Source organism: Dermochelys coriacea, chromosome 1 (assembly GCF_009764565.3).
Source record: "Dermochelys coriacea isolate rDerCor1 chromosome 1, rDerCor1.pri.v4, whole genome shotgun sequence".
NCBI lineage: Eukaryota > Metazoa > Chordata > Testudines > Dermochelyidae > Dermochelys > Dermochelys coriacea.
Window position 1 is genome coordinate 246,078 of NC_050068.2, and position 12,240 is coordinate 258,317.

Genomic DNA, 12,240 nt, shown 5'->3' on the forward strand with positions numbered 1-12,240 from the left:
GAGACCTACAAAACACCAGAGGATATATTCCTTCCTTACCCACAGTCTCACCTCCTCTCCAGTTCAGCCCTCCTGAGGGACACTGCTAGAGAGCAAGAGGATACTACTTCAGTGTCCCAGGAGTTGTCTCCTCTCCAACCACCAGGCAGGAGTGCTCCTGTATCAGTGGCCTCACCATTACCAGAGGAGCAGGTTTTGGACTTGCATGATTCAGATGTGCTGGCCGCTCTGCTATTTCCATGGAGAGACGCTTGCTATCCCTCCAGATACGACTTCTCTATGGACTGCTAGCACCTGATCTCATGGAGTCCTCCGCAAATGACTGACCCTTCTTTCTAGCCTTACTGGGACCATGGGATTCTAAGGCAGATGCCCAGGTCCTCTCTTCTCCTTTTTGCCACTGACCGGATCTGTCAGCATACGAAGAGTAAGATACTGAACTTGATCCACAGGTTCCAATCGAAGTCTCATCCTCATCCCCGGACAAAGCAGCCATTCCTTCCTCTCCATCTCCGCTGGACAACCATGGTCTGTACCAGGAGTTACTGCAAAGAGTTGCCAATGACTCCAGATTACTGAAGGAAGCCCAGGACCCACGACACTAGTTCCTAGATACTTTGCAACTTCAAGAACTAAATACAGTGGCCCTTTGAGTTAATGAGGCCACTAGAACTGGCTAATGGGGCTGGCACACACCAGCATCCTACGCCCCACACCTAAGACAGCCAAGAGGTGCCATTTTGTCCCCGCCAAGGGAGACAAATGTTTGTTCTCCAATCTCATCCCCAACTCACTGGTGGTACAGGCAGCTACAGAAAGGGCTAGGTCGCAATATCTAAGGTCAACCCCAACAGATGAGACTCAAAGAGGCTGGACTCAAAGAGGCTGGGACTCGTGGGTAGACAGGTCTTCTGCTCCGTGAGACTACAATTTTCCATTGCTAACTGTTAGGGAAATATGACTTTAACAACTATTCCAGGCTAGCAAACTTTAAGGACTAATTCCCCCCAAGGACTGAGTGCAATTTCAGTCCTTCATAGAAGAGGGCAAGTTAGTGGCAAAAGCAGTCCTTCAGGGTGCATTGGATGCAGCAAATACGGCCTCCAGAAATCTGGTCACTGGTATAGTCTTGAGAAGGGATTCTTGGTTACAATTGTTAGGATTTCCCAGGGAGGTCCAGAGTACCATTCAGGATGTTCCCTCTGATGAGTAAAAGTTCTTGAATGAAAAATCAGATGAGTCACTATGCTCATTAAATGACTTGAAATCGACCCTGTGCTCCCTGGGGATCTACACACCAGTCCCCAGAAGGAAACACCAGAGACAGACCTATAAATCAAGGCCATCTCCTCCTCATATGTTCTACTACCAGTGTCCAGCCAAGCCTCCATGGAAATGCCAGAGGGTTCAGAGGCCTCGCTTTTTAGCCCCTCTACCAACACACCCTGATGGTACGACCTCTTCCCCCATTATTTTGGGGGCCTTCTCATGCTCTTCACCCACAACTGTCAGCTGATCACCACAGACAGTTGAGTCTTGGAGATTATCCAACAGGAATACTCCATAGAGTTCCTCTCCTCCCCCATCACAAACCCTTTCCTAGTCCTTCTCAGGGACCGCTCTCACGAGGCATCTCTTCAACAGGATGCAAAATCCCTCCTACACTGAGGGACAATAGCAGGCATCCCATCTCAGCATCAAGGGGAAGGGTTCTACTCTCCATATTTCCTAGTCCCCCAAAAAGAAGGAGGGTGGAGACCTGTTCTGGACCTTTAGCAACTCGTCATCTTTGAAATTCTAAATTCAGGAGAATTATATTGGCATCAGTAATCCCCTCACTTTTAGGAGGAAATGTGGTTCTCAGCTCTCGACTTCTTTATAGACATTCACCCCTCCCACAGGAAGTTCCTTCAGTTTACGGTGGGCCAGGAACATTTCAAATTCAAAGTCTTTCCCTTTGGGCTAGTGACAGTGTTCACAGAAGTTTTCTCTGGGGTCGCAGCCCAGATGAGACATCAGGGCTACACAGTTTTCCCATACATGAACGACTGGCTCCTGATAGGCTCCTCCTGCCAGGAGATCAGGTCAGCAACAGAGTTTCTCATCCAGCTTCTTGCCGCACTAGGCATTTGCCTAAACAGAGAAAAAGTCCGTTTTATCACCCACAAAGACGATAAACTTTATTGGCGCTCTCTGTTTCTACACAAGCTTTCCTCCCCACAGAGAGAGTTCGGATAATGAGCAATCTGATTGCATGGATTTCCCACACACCAAATGTTCCGTTAGCTGTTAGGCCATATGGCCACGTGCATTTCTGTGACACTGTTCGCCAGGCTTCATCTACAATGCCGCCAGAGCCAGCTCCGCTCGGTCTACTTACAAGGGCCACATCAGCTCCAAGGTGACTGTTGCCACCTGAGTCATCGCCTCCTTCGCTTGGGGGTCGAACCCAGAAAAGGTGAGAGTGAGCATCCCCTTCAGTGCTCCCACCTGCAGTGCCACCATTGTTATGGACACTTCCCTTCCAGGGTGGGGTGCCCACCTGAACAGCCACACTGACCCCAGCACACATCAACATGCTAGAACTGAGAGCAGTCCACCTTGCTTGCAAGGCCTTCCTCCTGCTTATCCATTTACTCCATATCCAAGTGATGTCAGACAAGATCGCCACCGTCATTTACATAGACAGCATAGAACAAGATCTCTTTTTCTCCGCCTGGAAGCTGTCAGGCTCTGGAACTGGTGCACCAGAGACTGCATCATGATCCAGGCTGCTCACCTCCCAGGTATTCAGAACTCCTTAGTAGACAATCTAAGCAGGAACTTATTGGTGGACCACAAGTGGGAAATCCACAGCTCTGTCTTGAGTGAAATATTCACACAATGAGGTACATCTCAGTGGAACCTCTTTGCAACCCAAACAAACAAAACTTCCCCTGTATTGCTCCAGAGGAGCCATGGCCTGTGGCTCCCAGGGTGACATTCTCCTGTTGTCCTGGACAAACAGCCTCATTATGTCTTTCTTCCCATTAAATTGCTTCCATAAGTCACAGGAAAGGTACGGCAGGGCAGGGTCAATGTCATTCTCCTAGCACCCAACTGGCCCAGGCAGTTTGAGTTCACCAAACGTCTGACGATGTCAGCCCACCCCCCATTCAAGATCCCCCCTTCACTGACCCCCTAACTCAAGAGGAGGGCAGAACAGACACCCCAACCCAGGCTCACTCCACCTCACGGACAGCTGTTTGGATGGGATTGGAAATACAAAATTCCTGCTTGGTTCCCAGCCAGGCTATTCTTAGCCAAAGTAGGAAAGATTCGATTAGGACCTGCTGCCTGGCCAAATGGAAGTGCTTCTCTGCCCGGGCACAAACAATCAACATTCTCCAGTCACTGCAAGTATTCTGATCGTCTTCAATTATCTCCTGTCCCTAAGGCTCTCAGTTCTCTTGGTTCATTGTGAGTCCATCTCACAGTGATTAGTGCCTTCCTCCCTCCGGCAGACGGACAGTCTGTCTCCATCCACCCAGTTACAATTTGGTTTATGAAGGGCCTGATCAGAATCTTCCCACCAGCCTATACCGCAAAGGAACCTTAATCTTGTCCTGTCATCATTCACAAAACCACCCTTTGAACCTTTGGTCAGCATGGGCTCAAGCTGTCCATAAAAATTGCATTTTTAGTGGCTATCACTTCAGCCAGAAGCGTCAGCAAGCTGGGATCCATCATAGCAGAACCTCTGTATACAGTTTTTCACAGAGAGAGGGTTTCCCTTCATCTGCATCCTAAATTTCTCCCCAGAGTTGTTTCTGAATTTCACATCAACCAAAGTATCCATTTACTGGTCCTTTTTCTGAAACCCCATGCTTCTACTGAAGAGAAGAGACTCCACTCCCTCAATTTCTGGCACGCACTGGCATTCTACCTGCAAAGAACCCAACCAATCAGAAAGTCGCCAGGAGTTTTTATCACCATAGCAGAAAGATTGTGTGGTCATGCTATATCCTTTAAAAGGATTTCTAAGTGGGTTTTGGGATGCTTCCTAGAGTGCTACAGGCTAGCACACATTCCTCCTCACTCCATGAGAGCACAGGCCGCTTCTATGGCATCTCTGCAGGAGGTCCTAATGCAAGATATTTGCATGAAGGCCACCTGGAGCTCCATCCACTTGTTTGCTACACTATGCGTTAGTTCACAGCTCTGCAGAGGATACAGCAGTGGCATCTGCAGTACTCCAAGCATCTTTGCTGCTGGCTTCCTCGCACCCACCTCCAGTCTGAGCACTGCTTGTCAATCACCCATGTCTGGAATACATGTAGGGACCAGCCCTCGAAAAAGTGGAGGTTACTTACTGTAACTGGCAACTCTTTGAGATATGTGGCCCCATCTGTATTCCACTGCTCACCCTCCATGCCCTCTGCTTTGGATCCTGTTGAATTCGAAGTAAGAAGAGGAACTGGAGAGACATTGGCCTGCACTGTCTCTTAGACCCTCAGTTGGGAGCGTGAGGAAACCTACTGCAGACGTGTAGGTCAATGGACACTGCTTGTAAGAATTTCCAGACTCGGGCACATGGCGCGCATACACACCCACATGTAGACCACAGAGAGGGACTATGCATCTCAAAGAACTTCCAGTTGCAGTAAAGAACTTCCATGTCTTACATGGTGAAGGACAGGCAGAGCTCTGTGTCTGCATATTGCTGACCCTTGAGTCCACATCGTCTGACCGTTCACCTAGTGGCTGCATGTAGATGTTGAAAAGGACCGGAGAGAGAACTGATCTTTGTGGGACTCCAAAGGTGAGTGGTCTGGTGGTGGAGATGCAGTTTCCCATCAATACTAATTGTGTGCATCCCTCCAGGGAATATGCAAATCATTTTAGTGCATTCCTCTGGACTCCTGCCACCTCTCAGGTGAAACAGCAGTATCTCATGGTTGACAATGTCAAATGCTGCAGAGATTCCCAGGTGGATGAGAGTGCATGTCTGCCTTCTAATCATTGACAGCAGCAGATCATCCATCAGTGCCACTAGAGCATATTTCAGTTCCATATGCCTGATTCCAGATTGTGCTGGGTCTAATACATCATCTTAATCATAGAATCATAGAATATCAGGGTTGGAAGGGACCTCAGGAGGTCATCTAGTCCAACCCCCTGCTCAAAGCAGGACCAATCCCCAACTAAATCATCTCAGCCAGGGCTTTGTCAAGCCTGACCTTAAAAACTTCTAAGGAAGAAGATTCCACCACGTCCCTAGGTAACACATTCCAGTGTTTCACCACCCTCCTAGTGAAAAAGTTTTTCCTAATATCCAACCTAAACCTCCCCCACTGCAACTTGAGACCATTACTCCTCGTTCTGTCATCTGCTACCACTGAGAACAGTCTAGATCCATCCTCTTTGGAACCCCCTTTCAGGTCGTTGAAAGCAGCTATCAAATCCCTCCTCATTCTTCTCTTCCGCAGACTAAACAATCCGAGTTTCCTCAGCCTCTCCTCATAAGTTATGTGTTCCAGTCCCCTAATCATTTTTGTTGCTCTCTGCTGGACGTTTTCCAATTTTTTCACATCCTTCTTGTAGTGTGGGAACCAAAACTGGACACAGTATTCCAGATGAGGCCTCACCAATGTTGAATAGAGGGGAAAGATCAAGTCCCTCGATCTGCTGGCAATGCCCCTACTTATACATCCCAAAATGCCATTGGCCTTCTTGGCAACAATGGCACACTGTTGACTCATATCCAGCTTCTCATCCATTGTAACCCCTAGGTCCTTTTCTGCAGAACTGCTGCCAAGCCATTTGGTCCCTAGTCTGTAGCAGTGCATGGGATTCTTCCGTCCTAAGTGCAGGACTCTGCACTTCATAGAATCATAGAATATCAGGGTTGGAAGGGACCCCAGAAGGTCATCTAGTCCAACCCCCTGCTCAAAGCAGGACCAAGTCCCAGTTAAATCATCCCAGCCAGGGCTTTGTCAAGCCTGACCTTAAAAACCTCTAAGGAAGGAGATTCTACCACCTCCCTAGGTAACGCATTCCAGTGTTTCACCACCCTCTTAGTGAAAAAGTTTTTCCTAATATCCAATCTAAACCTCCCCCATTGCAACTTGAGACCATTACTCCTCGTTCTGTCATCTGCTACCATTGAGAACAGTCTAGAGCCATCCTCTTTGAAACCCCCTTTCAGGTAGTTGAAAGCAGCTATCAAATCCCCCCTCATTCTTCTCTTCTGCAGACTAAACAATCCCAGCTCCCTCAGCCTCTCCTCATAAGTCATGTGCTCTAGACCCCTAATCATTTTCGTTGCCCTTCGTTGTACTCTTTCCAATTTATCCACATCCTTCCTGTAGTGTGGGGCCCAAAACTGGACACAGTACTCCAGATGAGGCCTCACCAGTGTCGAATAGAGGGGAACGATCACGTCCCTCGATCTGCTCGCTATGCCCCTACTTATACATCCCAAAATGCCATTGGCCTTCTTGGCAACAAGGGCACACTGCTGACTCATATCCAGCTTCTCGTCCACTGTCACCCCTAGGTCCTTTTCCGCAGAACTGCTGCCGAGCCATTCGGTCCCTAGTCTGTAGCGGTGCATTGGATTCTTCCATCCTAAGTGCAGGACCCTGCACTTATCCTTATTGAACCTCATTAGATTTCTTTTGGCCCAATCCTCCAATTTGTCTAGGTCCTTCTGTATCCTATCCCTCCCCTCCAGCGTATCTACCACTCCTCCCAGTTTAGTATCATCCGCAAATTTGCTGAGAGTGCAATCCACACCATCCTCCAGATCATTTATGAAGATATTGAACAAAACGGGCCCCAGGACCGACCCCTGGGGCACTCCACTTGACACCGGCTGCCAACTAGACATGGAGCCATTGATCACTACCCGTTGAGCCCGACAATCTAGCCAGCTTTCTACCCACCTTAGAGTGCATTCATCCAGCCCATACTTCCTTAACTTGCTGACAAGAATGCTGTGGGAGACCGTGTCAAAAGCTTTGCTAAAGTCAAGAAACAATACATCCACTGCTTTCCCTTCATCCACAGAACAAGTAATCTCATCATAAAAGGCGATTAGATTAGTCAGGCATGACCTTCCCTTGGTGAATCCATGCTGACTGTTCCTGATCACTTTCCTCTCCTCTAAGTGCTTCAGGATTGATTCTTTGAGGACCTGCTCCATGATTTTTCCAGGGACTGAGGTGAGGCTGACTGGCCTGTAGTTCCCAGGATCCTCCTTCTTCCCTTTTTTAAAGATGGGCACTACATTAGCCTTTTTCCAGTCATCCGGGACTTCCCCCGTTCGCCACGAGTTTTCAAAGATAATGGCCAAGGGCTCTGCAATCACAGCCGCCAATTCCTTCAGCACTCTCGGATGCAATTCGTCCGGCCCCATGGACTTGTGCACGTCCAGCTTTTCTAAATAGTCCCTAACCACCTCTATCTCTACAGAGGGCTGGCCATCTCTTCCCCATTTTGTGTTGCCCAGCACAGCAGTCTGGGAGCTGACCTTGTTAGTGAAAACAGAAGCAAAAAAAGCATTGAGTACATTAGCTTTTTCCACATCCTCTGTCCTTGTTGAACCTCATCAGATTTCTTTTGGCCTAATCCTCGAATTTGTCTAATGCCCTCTGTATCCTATCCCTACCCTCCAGCGTATCTACATCTCCTCCCAGTTTAGTGTCATCTGCAAACTTGATCAGGGTGCAATCCACACCATCCTCCAGATCATTAATGAAGATATTGAACAAAACCGGCCCCAGGACCAACCATTGGGGCACTCCACTTGATACCGGCTGCCAACTAGACATGGAGCCATTGATCACTACCCGCTGAGCCTGACAATCTAGCCAGCTTTCTATCCATCTTCTAGTCCCTTCATCCAGCCCATACTTCTTTAACTTACTGGCAATAATATTGTGGGAGACCATGTCAAAAGCTTTGCTAAAGTCAAGGAACAACACGTCCACTGCTTTCCCCTCATCCACAGAGCCAGTTATCTCATCATAGAGGGCAATTAGATTAGTCAGGCATGACTTGCCCTTGGTGAATCCATGCTGACTGTTCCTGATCACTTTCCTCTCCTCTAAGTGCTTCAGAATTGATTCCTTGAGGACCTGCTCCATGATTTTTCCCGGGACTGAGGTGAGGCTGACTGGCCTGTAGTTCCCAGGATCCTCCTTCTTCCCTTTTTTAAAGATGGGCACTACATTAGCCTTTTTCCAGTCATCTGGGACCTCCCCCAATCGCCATGAGTTTTCAAAGATAATGGCCTATGGCTCAGCAATCACATCCGCCAACTCCTTTAGCACTCTCGGATGCAGCGCATCCGGCCCCATGGACTTGTGCTCGTCCAGCTTTTCTAAATAGTCCCAAAACACGTCTTTCTTCACAGAGGGCTGGTCATAGAATCATAGAATCATAGAATATCAGGGTTGGAAGGGACCCCAGAAGGTCATCTAGTCCAACCCCCTGCTCAAAGCAGGACCAAGTCCCAGTTAAATCATCCCAGCCAGGGCTTTGTCAAGCCTGACCTTAAAAACCTCTAAGGAAGGAGATTCTACCACCTCCCTAGGTAACGCATTCCAGTGTTTCACCACCCTCTTAGTGAAAAAGTTTTTCCTAATATCCAATCTAAACCTCCCCCATTGCAACTTGAGACCATTACTCCTCGTTCTGTCATCTGCTACCATTGAGAACAGTCTAGAGCCATCCTCTTTGAAACCCCCTTTCAGGTAGTTGAAAGCAGCTATCAAATCCCCCCTCATTCTTCTCTTCTGCAGACTAAACAATCCCAGCTCCCTCAGCCTCTCCTCATAAGTCATGTGCTCTAGACCCCTAATCATTTTCGTTGCCCTTCGTTGTACTCTTTCCAATTTATCCACATCCTTCCTGTAGTGTGGGGCCCAAAACTGGACACAGTACTCCAGATGAGGCCTCACCAGTGTCGAATAGAGGGGAACGATCACGTCCCTCGATCTGCTCGCTATGCCCCTACTTATACATCCCAAAATGCCATTGGCCTTCTTGGCAACAAGGGCACACTGCTGACTCATATCCAGCTTCTCGTCCACTGTCACCCCTAGGTCCTTTTCCGCAGAACTGCTGCCGAGCCATTCGGTCCCTAGTCTGTAGCGGTGCATTGGATTCTTCCATCCTAAGTGCAGGACCCTGCACTTATCCTTATTGAACCTCATTAGATTTCTTTTGGCCCAATCCTCCAATTTGTCTAGGTCCTTCTGTATCCTATCCCTCCCCTCCAGCGTATCTACCACTCCTCCCAGTTTAGTATCATCCGCAAATTTGCTGAGAGTGCAATCCACACCATCCTCCAGATCATTTATGAAGATATTGAACAAAACGGGCCCCAGGACCGACCCCTGGGGCACTCCACTTGACACCGGCTGCCAACTAGACATGGAGCCATTGATCACTACCCGTTGAGCCCGACAATCTAGCCAGCTTTCTACCCACCTTAGAGTGCATTCATCCAGCCCATACTTCCTTAACTTGCTGACAAGAATGCTGTGGGAGACCGTGTCAAAAGCTTTGCTAAAGTCAAGAAACAATACATCCACTGCTTTCCCTTCATCCACAGAACCAGTAATCTCATCATAAAAGGCGATTAGATTAGTCAGGCATGACCTTCCCTTGGTGAATCCATGCTGACTGTTCCTGATCACTTTCCTCTCCTCTAAGTGCTTCAGGATTGATTCTTTGAGGACCTGCTCCATGATTTTTCCAGGGACTGAGGTGAGGCTGACCGGCCTGTAGTTCCCAGGATCCTCCTTCTTCCCTTTTTTAAAGATGGGCACTACATTAGCCTTTTTCCAGTCATCCGGGACTTCCCCCGTTCGCCACGAGTTTTCAAAGATAATGGCCAAGGGCTCTGCAATCACAGCCGCCAATTCCTTCAGCACTCTCGGATGCAATTCGTCCGGCCCCATGGACTTGTGCACGTCCAGCTTTTCTAAATAGTCCCTAACCACCTCTATCTCTACAGAGGGCTGGCCATCTCTTCCCCATTTTGTGTTGCCCAGCACAGCAGTCTGGGAGCTGACCTTGTTCGTGAAGACAGAGGCAAAAAAAGCATTGCGTACATTAGCTTTTTCCACATCCTCTGTCACTAGGTTGCCTCCCTCATTCAATAAGGGGCCCACACTTTCCTCACCTCCTCCCCATGCTGTGCTGCCCAGTGCAGCAGTCTGGGAGCTGACCTTGTTCGTGAAGACAGAGGCAAAAAAAGCATTGGGTACATTAGCTTTTTCCACATCCTCTGTCACTAGGTTGCCTCCCTCATTCAATAAGGGGCCCACACTTTCCTTGACTTTCTTCTTGTTGCTAACAAACCTGAAGAAACCCTTCTTGTTACTCTTAACATCCCTTGCTAGCTGCAACTCCAGGTGTGATTTGGCTTTCCTGATTTCACTCCTGCATTCCCGAGCAATATTTTTATACTCTTCCTGGTCATTTGTCCAATCTTCCACTTCCTGTAAGCTTCTTTTTTGTGTTTAAGATCAGCAAGGATTTCACTGTTAAGCCAAGCTGGTCGCCTGCCATATTTACTATTCTTTCTACACATTGGGATGGTTTGTCCCTGTAACCTCAGTAAGGATTCTTTAAAATACAGCCAGCTCTCCTGGACTCCTTTCCCCCTCATGTTATTCTCCCTGGGGATCCTGCCCATCAGTTCCCTGAGGTTGTCAAAGTCTGCTTTTCTGAAGTCCAGGGTCCGTATTCTGCTGCTCTCCTTTCTTCCCTGTGTCAGGATCCTGAACTCAACCATCCCATGGTCACTGCCTCCCAGGTTCCCATCCACTTTTGCTTCCCCTACTAATTCTTCCCGGTTTGTGAGCAGCAGGTCAAGAAGAGCTCTGCCCCTAGTTGGTTCCTCCAGCGCTTGCACCAGGAAATTGTCCCCTATGCTTTCCAAAAACTTCCTGGATTTTCTGTGCACCACTCTCTCTCCCAGCAGATATCAGGGTGATTGAAGTCTCCCATGAGAACCAGGGCCTGCAATCTAGTAATTTCCATTAGTTGCCGGAAGAAAGCCTCATCCACCTCGTCCCCCTGGTCCGGTGGTCTATAGCAGACTCCCACCATGACATCACCCGTGTTGCTCACGCTTCTAAACTTAATCCAGAGACTCTCAGGTTTTTCTGCAATTTCATACCGGAGCTCTGAGCAGCCATACTGCTCTCTTACATACAATGCAACTCCCCCACCTTTTCTGCCCTGCCTGTCCTTCCTGAACAGTTTATATCTATCCATGACAGTACTTCAGTCATGTGAGTTATCCCACCAAGTCTCTGTTATTCCAGTCACATCATAATTCCTTGACTGTGCCAAGACTTTCAGTTCTCCCTACTTGTTTCCCAGGCTTCTTGCATTTGTGTATAGGCACTTGAGATAACTTGCTGTTTGTCCTGCTTTCTTAGTATGAGGCAGGAGCCATCCCCTTTCACGTTCTCCTGCTCGTGCTTCCTCCCAGTATCCCACGTCCCCACTTACCTCAGGGCTTTGGTCTCCTTCCCCCAGTGACCCTAGTTTAAAGCCCTCCTCCCTAGGTTAGCCAACCTGCTTGCGAAGATGCTTTTCCCTCTCTTCGTTAGGTGGAGCCCATCTCTGCCTAGCACTCCTCCTTCTTGGAACACCATCCCATGGTCAAAGAATCCAAAGCCTTCTCTCCAACACCACGTGCGTAGCCATTCATTTACTTCCACGATTTGACGGTCTCTACCCAGGCCTTTTCCTTCTACAGGGAGGATGGATTCAATTAGATGAACTTGTAGTTGTCCTTTGGCTAACTTCTCTCTATGAGCTTGCTAAGGAATGGGAGATTTGACACCAAGTGATAGTTGGTTATAACTGACATATCCAGGTTATGTCAGTGTTGATCACACTGTTGCGTGTTCAGAAGAGGAAGGAAAAAGTCCTCTGAATGAGTCATTGGCCATTACAGTCATCAGTGGCATCAGTTGTTCATTACTCTCTTTCACCAGCCACAAATGGCAGTGGTCTAGTGCAAAAGTCTTGAGTCAAGACTCCTTTGGAGTGTCCAGAACTTTTTGAGGAGTAAATATACTGGACTCCAGTATTTCAAGCGGGCTGTTGGATGGTGAGTGCAGCCAGGGTGGATCCAGGCTGTCTGAGAAGCCTTCTCGACTATGCATGATCTTTCAGTGCAGTAGAATATAGTCCTTTGCAGCACTTGGTGCTGGGTTCACATGCAGGTTG

At 48.3% G+C, this 12,240-nt stretch overlaps 1 protein-coding gene across 2 annotated transcripts in view; it reads left to right on the forward strand.

Moving 5' to 3' along the window:
* Window positions 1-12,240, forward strand: part of DCHS1 (dachsous cadherin-related 1) — a 118,958-nt gene that overhangs the window by 90,782 nt on the left and 15,936 nt on the right. The window lies entirely within an intron of this gene.